At 39.8% G+C, this 22071-nt stretch overlaps 1 protein-coding gene across 4 annotated transcripts in view; it reads left to right on the forward strand.

Annotated features, from left to right (window-relative positions):
- PLS1 (plastin 1) overlaps positions 1-22071 on the forward strand; it is a 127780-nt gene that overhangs the window by 30308 nt on the left and 75401 nt on the right. Inside the window, exon 1 of one of the 4 annotated variants that reach the window (XM_086383596.1) lies at positions 3769-3907. The exons of the other annotated variants lie outside the window; for them this stretch is intronic. The gene's annotated coding sequence lies outside the window, so the exon portion shown is untranslated. Of the gene's footprint in view, positions 1-3768; positions 3908-22071 lie in introns of those variants that run through there. 4 annotated transcript variants of the gene reach the window in all.

The raw sequence follows: 22071 nt of genomic DNA on the forward strand, positions 1-22071 counted from the left end.
CCCGGAGTTCACTCAGACTCATGTCCATCAAGTCAGTGATGCCATCCAGCCATCTCATCCTCTGTTGTCCCCTTCTCTTCCTGCCCCCAATCCCTCCCAGCATCAGAGTCTTTTCCAATGAGTCAACTCTTTGCATGAGGTGGCCAAAGTACTGGAGTTTCAGCTTTAGCATCATTCCTTCCAAAGAAATCCCAGGGCTGATCCCCTTCAGAATGGACTGGTTGGATCTCCTTACAGTCCAAGGGACTCTCAAGAGTCTCCTCCAACACCACAGTTTAAAAGCATCAATTCTTCGGCGCTCAGCCTTCTTCACAGTCCAACTCTCACATCCATACATGACCACAGGAAAAACCATAGCCTTGACTAGACGGACCTTTGTTGGCAAAGTAATGTCTCTGCTTTTCAATATGCTGTCTAGGTTGGTCATAACTTTCCTTCCAAGGAGTAAGCGTCTTTTAATTTCATGGCTGCAGTCACCATCTGCAGTGATTTTGGAGCCCCCCAAAATAAAGTCTGACACTGTTTCCCCATCTATTTCCCATGAAGTGATGGGACCAGATGCCATGATCTTTGTTTTCTGAATGTTGAGCTTTAAGCCAACTTTTTCAGTCTCCTCTTTCACTTTCATCAAGAGGCTTTTGAGTTCCTCTTCACTTTCTGCCATAAGGGTGGGTGTCATCTGCATATCTGAGGTTATTGATATTTCTCCCGGCAATCTTGATTCCAGCTTGTGTTTCTTCCGGGCCAGCGTTTCTCATGATGTACTCTGCATATAAGTTAAATAAACAGGGTGACAATATACAGCCTTGACGTACTCCTTTTCCTATTTGGAACCAGTCTGTTGTTCCATGTCCAGTTCTAACTGTTGCTTCCTGACCTGCATATAGGTTTCTCAAGAGGCAGGTCAGGTGGTCTGGTATTCCCATCTCTTCCAGAATTTTCCACAGTTTATTGTGATCCACACAGTCCAAGGCTTTGGCATAATCTATAAAGCAGAAATAGATGTTTTTCTGGAATTCTCTTGCTTTTTCCATGATCCAGCGGATGTTGACAATTCGATCTCTGGTTCCTCTGCCTTTTCTAAAACCAGCTTGAACATCACAAAGTTCACGGTTCACGTATTGCTGAAGCCTGTGTCTGAGGTCAGGGGCAGCAGCCCTAAGGAGCAACCCCACGCCCCCAAGCCCGAGGCCAGGGGCGGCGGTCGGGAAGAGCTACCCCATGCCCGAGGCCAGGGCGGCGGCCGGGAGGAACAACCCCACGTCCAAGAAGTGGTGGCTGCACGGGCGCAGGAGGGCCTAGAGGAGCTATCCATTGGTTCTAGTTGTTTCTAAATAGTGTGCTTGAGTGCAACTTAAATTTTTTCATTTTACAAATATTTCATTTTATAGATTTCTTTTCAAAAATCAGAAAATACACAGAATTCTTTTTTTTTTTTTAAGAGGATGTGTTGGGCGGATAATGACTTCTCCTGAGAAGTAAAGTCTTTGGGGGAAATAAGACATGGCAAATAAATGGCCTAGTCAAGAGGTGGGCAGAATTCCACACCACAGCCACAGGGTCACAAACATCTATTCATGAATAATCATCCTTGAAATAATGGAACTTTCAGTGCAAAAAACTTTAATGGTCACTTCATCCAATTTTCTATGTAAGAAACCCCAAAACAACAACATCTGCCCAAAATGTACTTTGAGCCTAAATTGGAGCAGACTCAGTGAGGAGACCCCCAATGTTCCAGAGACAGCCCAGGTTGGTTGTGGAGCACTTGGCTAGGATATGTTTCCTTATGTTGATATGGAATTTGTTTCTTGGTATTTCGGCTTGATGGATCTAGTTCTACCATCTTGTGGCCATACAGAGCAAGAGAAAGCCTTTCTTCATTACAGGTACCTTTCAAATATTTAAATCTATGTATGTGTATTTTTAGCCATCATTGAAGGGTAAGTTAGGTGTAATGGGCTGTACCCATTTAAAGTGGACTTTTTCTTTTTGGATGTGCTGGATCTTCATTGCTGCAAGCAGGCTTTCTCTAGTCACAGTGAGCAGGGGTCTCCTCTCTAGGTGTTGCGTGGACTTCTCATTGTTGTGGCTTCTCTTGTTGTGGCTCACAGGCTCTAGAGTACACTGGTTTCAGTAGTTGTGGCATAGGGGCTCATCTGCCCTGTTCTGTGACATGTGGAATCTTCCCCGACCAGGGATTAAACCCATGTCCCCTGCACTAGGGTCCCAGGTGGTGCAATGGTAAAGAATCCACTGCTAATGCAGGAGACACAAGAGGCGCAGGTTTGATCCCTGGGTTGGGAAGATCCCCTGGAGAAGGAAATGGCAACCCACTCCAGTATTCCTTCCTGGAAAATTCCATGGACAGAGCAGCCTGATGGGCTACAGTCCATGGAAACGCAGAGAGTTGGACACGACTGAGCATGCAACCACACACCGCCCCCCCCACAACCCCCTCACTAGCATGCGGATCCCCAATCACTGGACCCCCAGGGAAGTCCTTCGTGTGTTGTGACAGAGTATACACCCCACTCCAGTACTCTTGTCTGGAAAATCCCATGGACGGAGGAGCCTGGAAGGCTGCAGTCCATGGGGTTGCTAAGAGTCGGGCACGACAGAGCGACTTCACTTTCACTTTTCACTTTCATGCATTGGAGAAAGAAATGGCAACCCACTCCAGTGTTCTTGCCTGGAGAATCCCAGGGACGGGGGAGCCTGGTGAGCTGCCATCTATGGGGTCGCACAGAGTTGGACACGACTGAAGCGACTTAGCAGCAGCAGCAGCATACACCCTTAAAATCATCAGCACAGTCACGATGCAGAACATTTTCATCACTCCTTAAAGTTTCCTCCTGTCCCTTTGCAGTCCATCCCTCCTTCCTCCCCTGTTCCAGGCAACTATTGATCTACCTTCTGTTACCATCGATTAGTTTGCGTTTTCTAAAATTTCATATAAATGGAATCATACAGTAGGTACTTTCTTTTTAAAAACTGGCTTGTAACATAACTTTTTCTTTCACTTTATGAAGCAGTTTTGCTCCATTCTTTACTTTTATGGAGCCATCATAAAAGGTGTTTCAGACTTTGTCTTCAGAGAACTAACCATTTAGTGAAAATGTATTATAGACTTTATGAGTAAACTTTCGCTCACTTAAAAAGTAGAGTTGAATTATAACTCTTGAGGGCACTTTCCAGCTTTAACACTGTTTCATTCTATGTAATGTTTCTATTTACTCTTCAAAGATAATGCTGTACATTTGATTGAAGTTAGTCCAGTGACTATATTTTTTTTTAAAAAACTCAGTAGGCTGTAGGGTTTTGTTGTTTCAATTTTTAAAGTTTAACACAGTTTCCTTATCATTTTATGAATCTCAGTGTATGTGAAATCTTAATGATTTTTCACATGGGGAAGGAAAGCTACAGTGGCAAAGGAATATTTATAATATTCATGTAAGACCTCATAGGGCAGACAGTCCCATGTCGTAGGAACTTCTTCCTTCTTCTACCTGTTTAGTAGAATCTAAAAGGTGAGTATCCTGACATATATATGTACTTAAATATGTATATGGTGAATATCGTGGTACATTTTAAGCTGTACAGTCATAATCAAACAGATAAGATGATGACATTCACATTTTTGCCTTTTTTTTTTTTTTATAGTTCCAAACCACACCCAATGCAAATTGACCTTACTGCTTGAGACCAATTGTTTTTTGAGATTGAAATCTATAGTAGTAGGCAGAATACTTAAGTGTGGAGTTAGTTGCTTGTTTTCTTTGGTCAGATACTGACTTTGACAGAAGATTATTTGAAAATAGACATAGTGTAAAGTGACTGAATTTTGAATCTTCTGAATTGTTCTCTTGGATGTCCAAATCTCAGGTGATCACACCAACAGAAACAGGTATGCAAATTTTTCCTTATGTTAATAGGAAAATACAGCCTCAGATTCTAGAGCTGCCTTTTAAAAATGAGATTGTTAAATTGAGATAAACCTCCTCATGTTTGTTGGTTTTAGTGCATTCTTGCTTTGGGAGTCTAGGTAACTCTGCATAATCAATGCACAGTGACCATGATGTGAGGGTCACATAATTTTTAATTCTCTTAATCTTTCTGTCTTAAAAATTATTTCTTTCTTAAGCAATATTTGTTGGGTAAGAAAGGACTGTTCTGGTTTATTCAGGGTTTGATAAAAAGTTAAATTCATAATTTTTGTTTTGGCATTAATTTTCCCTTTAGAAAGATACATGCAATTTTAGGAAAATGCTAAAATGACTGAATATTCTCTTTTTGTGTCATATAGAATGTATATGTATTATTGCTTTGAAGCCTGATTCTTTCATTCTGATGAAACAACACTTGTAGTCTATAGTTTAGTCATGTAGAAGCAAAACTCCTCTTTTTTTCCTAAAGAATTCCTACAGATATATAAAACAAATATCAATAGAGGATATTGTAGATTCTAGGGCTATGACACAATTATATACATCCACCTGGAGTCTGAGGAAGACATCTTATTTGAAATTAATTCTTTATCATTACTTTTGGGAGATAGTGCTTCTGCTTCAAAGCTTATTTTCACTGTTTCACTGAATTTGAGAAGAGACTGTAGGCTTTCAGAAAGGGCTTCCTATAAACTGTGTGCAAATTCTAGAAAAACAGTTTGCCTTTCAGTGAGGCTTTTTAATGGTTTCTGAAATTGGCTGAAGAATCTACGTATCTTTACCCCACGTAGTCTTGGTGTCTGTAGCTGCCTTGGTTTAGCTCTTTTTCTCAGTAAAGCAGGAAATGTACAGTTCCCAGCCCTGTAACACTGAGATGCTCTTGAATGATACATGTCGAGGAAACCTAGATACTGGTATCACTGGCAATTTGCATCGATCTTATTGCCAGAGAATGAAAGACTCTTGAGTTTTCTAAAGAGAGACCAGCTTTTAAAAAGTTAAGTGTGTTTCCTTTGTGCAGTGACCTGAGGTCTCACACTGAAGTAGAAAGTTAAGACTTATCTGTTTAGCTCTGTGAAGCAGTCAACTGTTTATTCTTAGTCATCATAGAATAGGGTGACTCTGGCTCTTACTAGAGAGACAAACACATCATGACCAATTAACTCTGGAGACTGAGTGCCATGGACAAATTCCACATAATTCTTTAAAAAAAAAAAAAAGAGTCACCAACTCTTGAAGGCTTTCTCAGGAGCCAGAATTGAATTCTCTTTCCTGTATTATGCCCAGAGTCCAACAAAGGCTGTGCCCTCCTGCCAGTCCTTTCATAAAGAACAAGCCAAGTGTTCAATTGTGTTCTTGTGGAGGAAGGGGATAACATTCCTTTATGATCCCCAGTTTAGATCAGCTTACCACCCAAAGCATGATATTTGATTACCCTTATTATGTTACTTTGCGTAGCTACAAATGTTGCTAATGGTGCGGCCTTATCTAGCCATTTAAAAGTCCCTGTTCCTGCTGCTTTAGTGGTCAATGCTATAAAAGCCCCTATTGCTAAGGACCCTAGTAATAAGTAATACGAGCCGATGAAGAGGGAACTGTATTTGGGTTAGGCATGCACTGCATGCATCTTGAACTCCTGAATATATTCCACTGACTGCCTGATGCCCGTTTTTTTCTTCTAAGTGCTGATTTTAATCTCTAATATCCAGTGTGCCTGGGCCTGAATTGCTTTGAGAATGATAAAAGTTTGCTGGCCTTTTCTGATGGCATTCTTCTTTAGCATTGAGGTTTCTATAGTTCCTTCTTTTTCTTTCCTTCCAAAAGTTTCTGACTTAGTTCTCAGCCTTGCAGGATAGAAGCCATGCTGTCATTAACTAGTAGGAGCAAATGAAGAGAAATTATCCTTTTATCTATTCCAGCGGAGGTAGAAAGTTGAGTGCTTTTTCCTTGGAGTAGTGGCCTTTAGGCTTTTTTTCTGTTTCTTTTTTCTTTACATTTTTATTTTATATGTACTATAATTGACTTACAATGTTGGGTTCGTTTCAGGTGAACATAGGCTTTTTTTTAATTGTTCTACTCCCATCAGTTAAAAAAAAAATGTATACACTTTCAAGGTATACATTTTTAACTTATTAATATATTCAAGTGCTACTTAATGTACATGTGATATATACTAGAGCCCATGTAAAAATAAATTTGGAAGAATAAGGTGATTTTTTAAAAAAAGTTTATTGTTAATTAGAAGGATTTTATAATACCCTTAGCAGATATGATGCAAGGGGCGATATGGTTTATTTTATTTTTTAATTGGAGGAAAATTGCCTTACAATGTTGTATTGGTTTCTGTGGTACAGCAGTGTGAATCAGTCGTAACACTGTATGTGTATGTGTATATATATATGTGTGTGTGTGTGTGTGTGTGTATGTATATGTAGATATATATATCTCCCCTCCCTTGGGAGCCTCCCTTCCCTCCCCCAACTCCTCATGGAACATGGGCCTGGGCCCCAGGCACAATGAAAATAGTACCATCTTTGACACCAGTGGATGACCTAGGCTGTGTAGGTTTACCTTACCTGTTTACTTGTTTTATTCTCATGTAAAATGAGAATAAAATAATATGAGGAAACATAATATTGGGTTGGCCAAAAACCTTTTTCCATAAGATATTGCAGAAAAATCTGAGTGAACTTTTTGGTCAACCCAATACTATTATAGTGTGTGTGTATGTATATATAATCATGATAATAATATTTTCAGTTTTGCTTAACTCACTGGGTTGATGTGAGACTTGAAGGTCATATGTGAAAGTGCTTTATGAGTTAGGAAGTGTGTAAGACTTAATTCTCTTACATGTGGGGCATGTTGGTGGTTTTCTTTAGTCTTTGCTTTTAGGCCACTATGAAGAATCAGTTTCATACTTATTTTTTCTTTCACAAAGTTGAGGTCATTATTATTAGCTAAGAATAAAATCTCTAGTAAATTTGCCTGGCATGCTTATACTAACTGAATAAACAGAGTTAAGGAAAAACCTGTCACATTAAAACATGCAAACAAAAAAACATGGAATCAGCCTATTTAACTTATTTTAAGATACTAGAATTAAGTAAAATTTTCCAAGATTGCGGAAGTTGGGTAGGGTCAGACTAACTCTGTAAGCAGAATGATTAAATTACCCTGGGGCAGGTCCAGCATACCTTCCTGGGCCCAGCCTTATATGGAACAGTGGAAACATGGACCTTGTCACTTGTTTGAATTATATGACTCTAGTGCTCACCAGCTGAGTGGTATTGGACAAGTTTCTTAACCTTAGAGAGCTTGAGTTTCTTTATCAGTAAAAATGGATGTAACCACTACTTTGGGAGGTTGTTTTAAGGATTAGAGATAATTTATATCAAGTGCCTGGCAGTAAATTCTCTTAATGTGTGCATAATATCAACTATAAAAAATAAATTACACTGTTCCATGTTTGTGCTTTCCTGTGTCCACGCAGATCTCCTGTTATAACCCCCATTCATCATTTAGCCTTTCATTCCAGATGTTTTTTATTTAAACTTTGAGGATGAGATGGTTGGAGGGCATCACCGACTCAATGGACATGGGTTTGGGTAGGCTCTGGCAGTTGGTGATGGACAGGGAGGCCTGGTGTGCTGCGATCTTTGGGATCCGATCTTTGGGATCACAAAGAGTCGGACAACTGAGCAACTGAACTGAAAAACAAAATCCTGACATTCTTAAGCATTTCCTCTTATTTCCAAATTTAAATGTTAGCTTAGAGAAGTTGCTATATAATTTAGTCTGAAAACAAGCTTTCTACTATATTTTCTTAAGACCAAATAAAAAGGATGATTAAGTAAGATGGAAAGCAGGACCACTGTATACATATGGTTGTAGAATGTTCCCTAATGTAATATTATTCTGTTCAAATTTTATTTAATATTTTTAATTATAAAATAAAGCATGCAGAAGAATAGAATAATATAATATATGCTCATTTTCTCTACCCTGATTTAAGAAATGTCAGCAATTTGTATATATCAGCTCTTCATTTTCTGTAAGAAATAAAACACTAATGATATGATTGAAGGCCCTCTCCCATTTAATCCCTTTCCTCATCTGAAATTGGCATGTGTTAGTTATTCTTTCTGTCCATCTTACTATTTTTCCATGAACACTTTTCATTAATAATATAAAGTACTTGAAACTTTTTACAAATATCTGCTATACAGCTTTCTCATTTAACATGTGTCCATGATTTTTTTCATATTAATACAGATAACTACTTCATTTTAACTTGTTGTGGAGTATTTCACTAAATGAATATTCTAAAATTATCTAGTCTTCTGATGATAGACATTCAGGTTGTTTCCAGTTTTTTGATACTATAAATAATGGTGTGCTTTTACCTATATTTTGACTTATTTATACAAGATTTCCTCTGGGATGAATTACTAGAAGTAGAATTGTGGGTCATAGAATATGCGTATCTTCACCTCTTTTAGATATACTACTTTGGAGAGCAGTATGGCAGCAGGAGTAACTGATCTCTTATATTCTCTCCAGAATGTGGTGTCTCTGTCAGTTTTATTTTTGGCAGCCTGATGGGTTGAGGATGTTAGGTCATTGTTTTCATTTGCCTTTTCTGTTTTATGTAGCTATTAAAAGAATATTTAAAATCTATGCCATCACTCCATTAAATAATCATACATGTACCTAGGTATGTATATATAAATGAGTATTTGTAAATTTAAATAGTCCAAAAGGGTATTGGGTAGAATATGCAGAAGCATTTTACCTCAGTATTAATAGTGGGGAATCATTAGCCCTTAGAGCATGATTTCTCAGCCTCAGCACCATGGAAATTTTGCACTGGGTAACTCTTTGTTACAAGGGGATCTGCTGTGCATGGTATGGTATTTAGGAGCATCTCTGGTCTCAACACACTAGATGCCCATAACACCTCTTCACTCATGAGAGTCAGAAATGTCTCTAGACATTACCAGATGTCCTCTAGGGAACATAATCATCTCCTGCTGGGGAACCACAGCCCAAGACTAAACTCTGCTTTGTCCTGCCTACCAGAGCTTAAACATAAGACCTCCAAAGGATCAAACCCTTCCCAAGGACTTTTCTGCATTTGAGAACAAAGATCAAGAGTGGTTATAGGGCTTTCTTTTTTTTTTTTTTCTGAAATAGAAAAAAAAGAAAAAAAAGTTAAATGAGATCTCAGTGGGTACTAAGTAGCCAAAACAACCTTGAAAAAGGAGGACAAGGTTGTAAGACTCACATTTCCCAATTTCAAAACTTACTACAAAACAATAATAATCAAAATGGTACTATACTGGAATATAGACCAATGGGCCAGAATAGAGAGCCCAGGAATTCACCCTTGTGTATCTGGCCAAATGATTTTTGATAGGGGTCCCAAGACTACACAACAGGGAGAAGACAGTCTCTTTAATAACTGTTGTTAGGAAAACTGGATATCTACATGCAGAAAAAATGAAGTTAGACTCTCCTAATACAATATATAGAAATTAAAGTACATCAAAGACCTAAAAGTAATACCTAAAATTGCAAAACTCCTAGAAAAATACATAGAGGAATAGCTTCAGGACATTACATTTGGTGATGATTTGTTGAATATGACAACAAAAGCAAAAGTAGACAGGTGGGACTACATCAAACATTAAAACTTCTGTGTATCAAAGGAAACAGTCATCAGAAAAGGCAACTATGGAATGGAAGAAAATATTTGCAAATAATATAGCTGACACAAGTTTAATATCATTTCCCTATAAAACATATAGGGGACTTCTGCAAGGTACAGGCATACCTTGGAAATATTGTGGGTTTGGTTCCAGACCACCATGAGAAAGCAGATATTGCAATAAAGTAAGTCATATGAATTTTTAAATTTCTCAGTGCATGTAGAAGTTATGTTTATACTATACTATAGTTTATTAAGTGTGCATAGCATTATGTCCCAATGTATATAATTAATTTTAAAAATACTCTATTGCTAAAAATTGCTAATCATCTGACAATGAAGGGTTGCCACAAACCTTCAATGTGTAAAAAAAAAAAAAGCAATATCTGTGAAGTGCAATAAAGCAAAGCACAATAAAATGAAGTATGCCTATAACCCTGTTAAAAATGAGCAAAGGACTTGCATTAGCAGTTCTCCAAAGAATATACCCATGTGGCCAATAAGCATATAAAAAGATATTCAATATTACTATTCATAAGAGAAATGTAAATTAAACCCATAAAATCACCTCACACTCATTAGAATGGCTAATATCAAAGGAACAAGTGTGGTCATGGGTGTGGTGAAATTGAAACTTTATGCACTGCTGGTGGGAATATAAAATGATGGAGCTATTATGGAAAACAGTATGCTTCCTCAGAAAATAAAAAATAGAATTATCATATGATCCAGTAACCCCACTTCTGGGTGTATATTGAAAATAATTTAAAGCAATACCTCAAAGAGATATATTTGCACGCCTATGTTCATCGCAGGGCTTTCCTGATAGCTCAGTTGGTAAAGAATCCACCTGCAATGCAGTAGACCCCAGTTGGATTCCTGGGTCAGGAAGATCCGCTGAAGAAGGATTAGGCTACCCCCTCCAGTATTCTTGGGCTTCCCTTGTGGCTCAGCTGGTCAAGAATCAACCTGCAATGTCAGAGACCTGGGTTTGATCCCTAGGTTGGGAAGATCCCCTGGAGAAGGGAAAGACTACCCACTCCAGTATTCTGGCCTGGAGAATTCCATGGACTGTATAGCCCATGGGGTCCCAAAGAGCTGGACACGACTGAGCAACTTTCACTTTCACTTTCATGTTCATTGCAACATTATTTACACTAGCCAAGAGACAGAAGCAACCCAAATGTCCCTCAAGAGGTGAATGGATAAAGACTATGTGATATATATACAATGAAATAACATGCACCTTAAAAAAATAAGGAAGTCCTGTCACATGCTGCAACATGGGTGAACCTCAGGGACATTATGCTAAGTGAAATAACAAAAGGACAAATACTATACGACTCCATTCATATGAAGTATTTAAATTAATCAAAGCCATAAAAACAGGAAGTAGAAAGATAATTGCCAAGGGCTTGGGCGAGGCGAGTGCTAATATTTTGTAGGTATAGAGTTTCACTTTTTCAAGATCAAAAATTTTAAAGATCAGTTGTACGACAATGTGAATATACTTAGTTTACTGAACTGTAAACTTAAAAGTGGTTAAAATGGAAGTTTTAATGTTCATTCTTTTTAATCACAGTAAAAAGTTAAGAATAATTATAGGGATGCAAGAATGTCAGTTACTCAACAAAGTAAATTTTACAGTGTCTCATCCAATCAAAATGTACCAGGCATGCAAAGAAGCAGGAAAATAATGACCCATAATGAGAGAAGTCTATCAAACAAAACTGATCTGGAAACTGAGACAGGTATTATGATTATCAGACAATGACAATAAAATGATTGTTAGATTCCATATGGAGACATGGAAAATATTTTAATAGACCCATATTGAACTTCTAGACAGAAAATTATAACATCTGAGATGAACAATATGGTAGATTGGTTTAAGGGCAGATTAGACAGTGTAGAAGAAAAGAATAGTGACTTTGAAGCCAGGGTATTAGAAACTATCCAGAATAAAATAGAGAAAAGAATTACAAAAAAAAAAAAAATCAGTGATTTGTGAGACAAGTTCCAGTCACCTAATATACATGTATTTAGAGTCCCTGAAAGATGAGGGAGAACAGGAAAAATATTTGAAGAAATCATGGTTAAAAAATTTCCAGATTTGATGAAAAGTGCAATCCTACAGATCCAAGAAGCTCAATTAACCCCAGCAGAAGATGTGTAAGGAAGATTATATCAAAGCACATTACAATTAAATTGTTCAAAAGCAGTGATAACGATCTTAAGAGATACCAAAGAACAAAGGCATATGACATATAGAGGAAGACAGATAAAGATGATACAAATTTCTTGTTGAAAACAAAAGTATACAAGACAGTGGAGGACCATCATTAAAGCACTGGAAGAAAAACCTTTGACCTATAATTTTTTTTTTGGTCACACTATACAGTATGTGGAATTCTAGTTCTCCAGCAAGGGATTGAACCCACCCCCCCTGCATTGAAAGCATAGAGTCTTAACCACTGGACAGCCAGGGAAGTCCCTAACCTACCATTCCATACTTAACAAAAATATATTTCAAAAACAAAGATGAATTAGACTTTTCAAACATGTAAAAATTGAAAAACTCCGTCACCAGCAGACTTGCACTATAAGAAATGTTACAGGAAGTCCATCAGGCAGAAAGAAAATGATACCACATGGCAATACAGAAATACAGATCTATACAAAGGACTGAAGAGCACCAGAAATGGAACTATATAAGTAAACGTAAGACCTGCTTAAAAAAACTGCTTGGATGTGGTGTTTAGTATGTACACACTACATTCTAGCCATACCATCTTTGTCTTTGAGGCTCATTTTGGAATGTAATGATATACTACCTTGTATTATATTTGATGTTAAGAACCTCTGTAGCAGAATATTAATTCCCAAGCCTCAAAATTTTGTTTGTGTAAGAAATGTTGTTATTTTTCTACACAGTCTCTGTCATCAGTACCTGTATAGAGAAGACGTTTTTAGTTGTACAGGGTAAAATTCAGTCATTTAAAACTGAACTCGGTTGTCTTCCCTGTGTGGTATTTAGTTTTCAGAAATTTCATGGGTATGAGTGTAAGGAGTTTCGTTCAGGGCTGTGCTTCTCTGTCACTGGCTTCTGCTGGGACCTCAGTTCCTGCTTAGTCCCTGGGTGTGGCTGGCCCTCTGCTGCCGTCTGCAGAAGCGTCTGAATCTCCACTTCATCCATAGTCCGTGTGGTGTCCCCTCTTTAAGACCTTGAATCCTTTCAAGTCCACCTGGTGGTAGTGAAATGATGGAGGGTGTGGGAAGAGGGAATGTAAACGGTAAGTTACTATTGATCAACTTCATTCTGTTGTACCTGAGATAACATATTACCTGTCCCCAATTCTCATTTCTCCCTGAAACACTCTCTGGATCGTTGGGGTACACAAAAACCTCTCCCTCTTAATTCTTTGTGTCCAGACCACAACCATGCCGTCTACCTAGTGACATCTCTCGGGACATCTTAAAAGTGATCTTAACATCATTTATAATGTTTTTAACATTTTTTTCCTGATGAATGCTATTGATTATATGTGTAACACTAACATTGCTGTGTTTTTTCACCCTCCTTGACTTGTGTATAAGCTCCTGGAATGCCCAGATCAGAGATTTGATGTCTTGATGCTTTTCTTCGTGCTTAGCACTGGGCAAAGTGCATAGTTGGTCTTCAGTAATTATTGGCTGAATGAACAAATGAATGAATGTAAACTTTTTGAGTACAGAGAATTATTTCTTTTACATCTCTTATGATGCTTAACATAGTATTGAATACTGAGCAATCCCAAATGATTTACTTAATTTAATTGAACTGAGAGTCATTTTAACTTAATTTAAAAAAAGTTTTTAAAAATTATTTATTTGGCTGTACCGGGTGTTAGTTGCAGCCTGTGGGATCTAGTTCGCTGACCAGGGATTGAACTCAGGTCCTCTGCATTGGGAGTGTGGAGTCTTAGCAACTGGACCACCAGGGAGGTCCCTAAAATTTTTTTTTTGGCTGCACCATGCAGCATGGGGGGTCTTAGTTCCCCGACCAGGGATTGAACCTGGGTCCCCTGTGTTGGAAGCGTAGAGTCTTAACCACTGGACCACCAGGGAAGTCCTTGAGAGTCATTTTATGTTAACTCTTTCTACATATATTTACAGTGCCTGAAGAAGTCTAGAGGAGCCAGGTCTTCTACAGACTGCTTATTGAAAATAATTTAAAGTATTGGTTAAAATCAGCTGGGAGAGTTTTATAGATAGAATAGAGAAGGAAGGTAAAATGAGTGTGATTGCATATAAGGTATAATCATTTCATCAGTAGGAAATAAAACTAGGCCAGAAAATAAAAAACCTAGCCAGTACTATTTGTGATGTAATTGCCATCACAAATAGTACTGGCTAGGTTTGTGATGGCAATTACTCAAGACGATGTAGGACTTCCCTGGTGGCTCAGACAGTAAAGCGAATTCCTACAATGTAGGAGACCTGGGTTCAATCCCTGGGTCGGGAAGATCCCCTGGAGAAGGAAATGGCAACCCACTCCAGTATTCTTGCCTGGAAAATCCCGTGGATGGAGGAGCCTGGTAGGCTACGGTCCATGGGGTCACAAAGAATCAGACAGGACTGAGCGACTTCACTTTTCAAGAGGATGTAAGCAGACAGTGAATAGATGAATCCAGTTCATTTCTGTGAGGCTAAAGGAGAAAAAGTGCTGAGCAAATGATTCCCCTGGTTTTATTGGTAGGATTTTAATGATCTTCTACTCTTTCATTCATGTAACAACTGTTCGTTGAGCACCAACTATAGGTAAGCGGTGTGTTGGACAGTCAGTATTCAGCGATAATCTGACAAAAGTTGTTTCTAACATCCCCAGATGCTTAGTCCTTGATGCAGGTGTGGTGGACAGAAAATACAACGTGCAAAATGGCATTCACAGAGTGTTGAATGACTTTTTTTGGCATCACTGAGCAAAACATCTGCTCAGGAAGGAAGATTCCACCGGGGTATGGTCTTTGACCTGGATCTGGAATGATTACTGGGAATGTGCACCCCACCAGTGGGGTCTGGTTTGCATCCCATATAGCAAGTTTTTATGTTTCCTGGCACCATTGCTCTAACTGACTCTTATACTTTTTAAATTATGGGTGCTAGATTTCTGGGCAGAACAAGGAAATTTCATTGTTTCAGTTTTTCATTTAGCTTTTGGATGGTGGTGTTCAGTCGCTCAGTCATGTCTGACTCTTTGCGACCCCATGGGCTGCAGCACTCCAGGCTTCCCTGTCCTTTACCGTCTCCTGTAGTTGGCTCAAACTCATGTCCATTGAGTTGGTCATGCCAGTCATTTAGCTTAATGGTCATTTAAAAAAGATATTTTCAAGGACTTTCCTGGAAGTCCAGTGGTTAAGATTCTAATGCTCCCAATGCAGGGGTCTTGGATTTGATCCCTGGTTGGGGAACTAAGATCCTGCATGCCATATGGTGCAGGAAAAAAAAAAAAGATCTTTCAGTAGGTTAGTGATTTCTCAGTTAAACTTTTTTCTTAAGCAGTCATATATGGAGTCTGTCCTCTAACTATCTTGTCCTCTTTTGGTACTTGCTATTCCCCTGCTGTCTTCTAAGGAAGTTAGATCCTTAGGTGGGAGTTGTGTTGGGTGATGGGTGAAAAGCTGCACGTGGTAGAAGCTGAGGAAAGAGTTGAACTGCTCCATGTAAGATAAATGATTAGGGTAGAGACTAAGGATAGCAGACTGAAGCCCAGAGAGGGGACAGTTCAGGAGTTGTGGTAGAGAAGGAGGCTTTCTCCCAGAGGGGAGTTTTCAGGAAAGAGGGGATAATTAAAGGAAAATTAGCAGAGTTTTGCCCAGTGCTGTGCAATTTGATGCTTTTGAACTGTGGTGTTGGAGAAGACTCTTGAGAGTCCCTTGGACTGCAAGGAGATCCAACCAGTCCATCCTAAAGGAAATCAGTCCTGAATATTCATTGGAAGGACTGATGCTGAAGCTGAAGGTCCAATGGTTTGGCCACCTGATGTGAAGAACTGACTTATTGGAAAGGACCCTGATGCTGGGAAAGATTGAAGGCGGGAGGAGAAGGGGATGACAGAGGATGAGATGGTTCGATGGCATCACTGACTTGACGGACATGAGTTTGAGCAAGCTCCTGGAGTTGGTGATAGACTGGGAAGCCTGGCATTCTGCAGTCCATGGGGTCCCAAAGAGTCAGACATGACTGAGCAACTGAACTGGACTGTGCAATATAAATTTTCTTCTCTACCTCTCCATATTTCTTTTTTTTCCCTCTCCATATTTCTTATTCAATGCATTGTTAGATTGGCTCTACCTAAGGGAAATATGTTGAAGCTGATGGGCATAGAGTAAGAGTCAAAGACTGGATGAGGAAAGTCAGGGAGAGCAGAAGTGAACCTCCTGAGGTAGCCCTTACAAGGCAATAGATTGCTGGACTAAGGCAGTGACAGGTAAAGATGGAGTGGAGAGGAATATTCCAGAATTTGGTTTTGGTGGTAAGTTACTGGTTTTGGAAGGGAGAGAGTAATAGAGTCGAGATGACTTTGAGGCTTGCAGCTGGGGAGAGTGCAGCTGTAGGAGATGTCCCAAGTGACTGGGACTGACCCTGGGAGGAAAGGTCACTGTTTCTGGCTTGTAACAGGGAGGATGGATGCCAGTGACTTTCTCCTTCTTTTTTAATTTAGTTTAATTTTTTTTCCTCTTTTGGCCCCAGGACTTGGCTCCATCATGTGGCCTATGGGATCTTAGTTCCCTGACCAGGAGAACCTACACACTTTGCGTTGGAAATGAAGAGTCTTAACCACTAGACCACCAGGATGTCTGATGCCTGTGCTTTTTAAATGTATGACATAAACCTAAAAGAGGAAGCATCTCTCTTGCTTACTGAGGATGCAAGGGTTCTTCTTGTTGTTCCTGTTCATATATTCTCCAAGGTCCTATTATAACTCAAGAGAGTGGAAAGGCATCTATGTGACAACTGGTGTCGCTCTTCTCAAGTGATACTGAGTAGGCCTTAGAGCTAATTTTGATTTAATTTAATAAACAAAGGGTATATTCTGAGGGTCATAGAAAATATTATACCCTTTCAAGTTAATTTTTTTCCCCCTATTTTTTTTTGGCCATGCCACATGGTGTGCAGAATCTTAGTTCCCTGACCAGGGGTCAAATCCGTGCCCCCTGCCTTGAAAGCGTGTTGTCTTAACCACTAGACTGCCAGGGAAGTCCCTACAACTTAATTTTTTTTTTCAAATTCTTTTGTCCTTATTTGCTTTTGCCTAATTAAACTATCAATACTTAACATCTTTTATAGTAATAGTGCTCTTGTTAATTTCTAAAGCTATATAACTCATGACATATAAACATTAATGCCTGTGTGTCTTAATTTTGACTGTATTTTTCTTTAATAGTTTTTCCTTTGAGTTCTCTTTTGATGTACATCTTCTCATCCAGCATTTCTGATGACTTGTCTGGAACTCTGAACACCTCAGTCTGAGTGCCAGCTCTTTCTCTGTGGAGTAAGAAGTGTGGACTGGATTTTATCAGTGTTATAAATAATTAAAATTCATTGTGTCTAGATTTCTTTATGTCTAAGAATGAGGTGATCAATGTGAATCTACTTTGGAAAGTATAAAATGCTTGGCAAATATATAGTGCTGTTATTAATTTTTGTAGTGCCAAGATTCTGGTGAGAAAATTTCCGGAGCTGGTAGTGGGTACTGCTTTCTTCCATTGTCTGATAGCAAAGGAACTTCATAATTCTTGAGCAAATATCTAGTTGTGCTGTGAGGGTACCCATCTCTTGTGAATAGGAAAAGACTCGAACTTGTTCTGTTTGGCTGTTAGAACCCTTAACTGGCAGCACACAGGCTGTTAAAAGAATGATAAAACTATAGATTTGTTTTCTAGTGGTACTTTTTAAGAAAATCATATTACATTTTGATAGTTAAATTTTTGTCTTATGGCATCCTTTGCATTTGAAAATATTTTTCAGTACTATTGATTTTTATCCATAATTTGTAGAAACTTGGGGTTTTAGGTACCCACTCCAGTGTTCTTGCGTGGAGAATCCCAGGGATGGGGGAGCCTGGTGGGCTGCCATCTATGGGGTCGCACAGAGTCAGACACGACTGAAGCGACTTAGCAGCAGCAGGGTTTTAGTTAAGACTTCTATGGATCCTTGAAAACACACACCTATAAATGATAATTCCTTCCTTGTTAATAAAGAAATGTCAGAGTTGGATTCTGCAGGTTGTAATGTAAAGGACCTCAGAGGGTCAGCTCCGGGAAAATACTGGTTTAATTTTTCTGCATAAAACATGAAGACTTCACAGTGTGTTCCGAGCACCAGCAGTGTGTGCTTTGGGGGTTGAAGTTCAGACACTGACACAGAAACATCCTGGGGAGGACTCCACTGCTCACTTGGACACAAGTTGGACTGGAATTTCTCTGTTGCTGTGAATTATTTACATAGAGTTTCTTGGCTAGAATCAGGAGAAAACGAATTATAAACTAGCAGCAGGTAAGGCCTGGTTTATTCCAGTGCAATGGGAAATGACTCATGGATTCCTTTCTCTGACAGCACTTTGATATTGGTGTTGAGGCATTCATTCTAAATGAGATATTTGGCAATATAGGCCGTAACAATCTAGGCAGTTACCTCCCTAGTGTACACTTTCCCGTGACTAAGTCATACGTGGATAATAGGAGCAAAGTAATTTTCCAGAAACAAACGAAAAACAAAGCTGTTGTGAAATAATTCATATCACTTCCCCAAAGCTCATTCAAACCCTTCTACCCATTCCATCAGTTTCTAGCAAGACAGATCACCCTGTATCCACACTTCATCCTAACAGTTTATCCTGACAAGGAAGGTTCTAGGGCAGCTTGTAACAGGAAAAGGCCACAGGATGTATAACTTGAGATATAGGGATGGGATTGGAGAAGGAAATGGCAACTCACTCCAGTGTTCTTGCCTGGAGAATCCCAGGGACGGCGGAGCCTGGTGGGCTACCATCTATGGGGTCGCTCAGAGTCGGACACGACTGAAGTAACTTAGCAGCAGCAGCAGCAGGGATGGGAAGGAATAGATGGCAACTGCTGCTATGAAGGCAGTATGTAATGAAGGATCTGGACTTGGCAGACTCCCTGAGTTTGAATCCCAGCTCTGCCACTTATTGGGAAGCTTTTGACCTCAATTGCTTTAACTGTGAAATGAGGATTATAATATTACCAATCTGATACTGTTGCTGTGAGGATTAAATGAGACACTATGTGTACTGCTCAGAACACTGCTTGGCCTTTGTGACCACCCAAGTCTCCCCTGCTACGTTGGGACTTGCGTTGTGTGTGAGTGCTGTGTTTTGTTTGGGGATGGGGATCTTGGGGGAGATTTTATGAGTCAGGTTTATATGACCTTCTGGTGTTTTTGTCAATCTTAATCTGTATTTATTTATTTAGTTTTGGTTGTGCTGGGTCTTTGTTGCATTCTCTAGTCTCGGTGAGCCAGGACTACTCTTCATTGCAGATCACGGGCTCTAGGACGTGCCAGCTTCTGTACTTGCAGCACATGGGCTCAGTAGTAGCAGCTCCCAGGCTCTGGAGCACAGGCTTAGTAGTTGTGGCACATGGGTTTAGTTGCCCCCCGACATGTGGAATCTTCCCAGATCAAGGATCGAGTTGGCAGGTGGGTTCTTTACCCCTGAGCCACCAGGGGAGCACCTTCAGGTGTTTTTTGATTGAGTGAGATTAGTTCAGGTCAGGAGAAGATCGTCAGGAGTGCTTGCATCTGCTTTGGAATCAGATTTAAACTTTTATCTTGGCTTCATGCAAACACAGAGACATGCAGAAGGCAAATGAGATTCTCTACAGCTGTAGGTCTTGTTTTCCTGGTATCCTCTGACCACCAGTGGGCATGAGGCCTGGGCTCTGCCCGTCAGACTCCCCATCCTGGGAATGAGCCTGTCCTCCATGGATGGTGGTGGCTGAGGCATCTGGAGCTAGCATTCCAAAGTGGAACGTCATAGTGTCTATTGTGGGTCTCCTTAGACTTCCTGGCACCAGCCCTTCCAGAGACTGCTTGTTTAACCCTCTCTTGATTCTTTGAGCCAATCTTCTCTCAATTCTTTGAGCCAATCCCCAGTGCAGGCCCTTATTGCTTGCAATCAAAATACCTTAATTGGCACCAATACCAAGCAGATAGATTAACGTTTCTATTGTCAGTAGGTAAGGGAACACACATGAAGCCAAGAGTCCTAGAAGTCATAGAAAAGTCCTCTTTAGACACTGTGACTTGGAGAAGAATATAATTTGTTTCCTGAGGTGCAAAAAAGGGTGACTTTGTGTTCAGTTCAGTTTAGTTCAGTCGCTCAGTCGTGTCCGACTCTTTTCAACCCCATGAATCACAGCACGCCAGGCCTCCCTGTCCATCACCAACTCCCGGAGTTCACCCAGACTCACGTCCACCGAGTCAGTGATGCCATCCAGCCATCTCATCCTCTGTTGTCCCCTTCTCCTCCTGCCCCCAATCCTTCCCAGCATCAGAGTCTTTTCCAATGAGTCAACTCTTCGCATGAGGTGGCCAAAGTACTGTTGTCTTACTTGAATGGTAAAAAGAAAAGACTTCAGATTGGTCAATGTGGGTCTGTTCTAAATACAAAGTGTTGTCTGCAGCCATCTTTAAAGATAGCAGGGTTTTTTTTTTTCTTTTAATATGTCAGAAATGGAAATTACCATAAGCAAAAGGGCTAAATGAAAAGTTAAAGACTTTCAGAGGAGTTACACTTATTGAGTAGAATCACTCAACATCATTGTCATCAAGGAGTTAAAAATGGATTTTTAAAATAAGTATTTATATTTTATTGCATCATCTTATCACCCTGAAAATTTTAAGTTTCTTGAGGGCAATGGCATAGCTTACATTTCTTCTGTAATTAAAACTTACATGGTGATAAGATGCTCTAATATGACATGGATACTTAGTTAAGGGTTCCCAGAGATGCAGACATAGAGAACAGACTTGTAGACATAGCAAGGGAAGGAGAGGGTGGGACGACTTGAGAGAGTAGCATTGAAACATATATGTTACCGTATGTGAAATAGATAGCTAGTGGGAAGTTACTATATAACACTGTGAGCTCAACCCAGTGCTCCGTGACAACCTAGAGGGGTAGAGTGGGGAGGGGTGGGAGTAGGTATATGTGTACTTATGGTTTACAAGAGGGAGGGACAGAGGGGACATATGTATACTTGTGGCTGATACACATTGTTGTATGGCAAAAACCAACACAACATAATAAAGCAGTTATCCTCCAATTAAACATAAATTTTAAAAAATTGTTTTGTCAGACCCGTGCTCTAAGGGGAGACCTCTAAGACTTTTCTCCCTTAACTGGGATTTGCATGTTTCTCTCTATTCTTATTCATTTTTTAAGGTCTCAAATGGTGCCTCTTCTGTAAAGTTTTCCTTGAATCTTCCAGAAGATTCTTCCTTTCCTGTTTTTTTTCATTACAGCCTGTACTGTGGTTGTGGAGGTCGCATTCAGTTCATTTTGAAGCCTGACCCCCTCGTAGGAGCTTTGTGAAGGCTCATATTGAAAAAGGGATCCTGAGGCTACTCCAGGCTCTGTGGTTAAGAACTGGCAATTGGAGTCATGTTGGGAGTGGATGAGGGAGTCTCATGCATTTGCCATTGCTGTCAGCTGTGGTTTATTGACTCCCTTCCTAGATTATAAATTCTTTGTGGTCCCTGTGTTAGTCAACATTTGATTGCCTCCAGAACTTAGTACAACACCACGCACTGCAGATGTTCTCAATAAACATGTGTTAAAATGGAATGAGGGCAATGAAGGAAGTCATGGTGGAGTTTGAGGTATGCTTAGAAATAGTAAGTAAAATGAAGGAAAATTATGGGACCATCAAGAAGAGGCCTTAAGAGAAAGAGAAGGCCCTTCTCAGGATAGAGTGGGAAACAAGAATTGCTCACAGGGAAAGAGTAGAGTCTGGAGGCATAGGTTTAGTCAAAATTGTTGAGGCTGTAATCTGATGAAGGAAATTGAACGTAGTTTAAAGGGACAAAAAAGACAAGAGAGAATACTTTCTGGGAAACATGAACTTTTGGAATGATTTCCTTCTCTAGAATTTTCTTTCTTTTTTTTTTTTTTTTACTCATATACGTGTATCTCGGAGAAGGCAATGGCACCCCACTCCAGTACTCTTGCCTGGAAAATCCCATGGACGGAGGAGCCTGGTAGGCTGCAATCCATGGGGTCGCTAAGAGTCGAACATGACTGAGCGACTTCACTTTCACTTTCACTTTCATGCATTGGAGAAGGAAATGGCAACCCACTCCAGTGTTCTTGCCTGGAGAATCCCAGGGACGGGGGAGCCTGGTGGGCTG

Source organism: Bos grunniens, chromosome 1 (genome assembly GCF_055505025.1).
Source record: "Bos grunniens cultivar Pamir isolate PY7600 chromosome 1, Bosgru_T2T1.0, whole genome shotgun sequence".
NCBI classification, from domain to species: domain Eukaryota; kingdom Metazoa; phylum Chordata; class Mammalia; order Artiodactyla; family Bovidae; genus Bos; species Bos grunniens.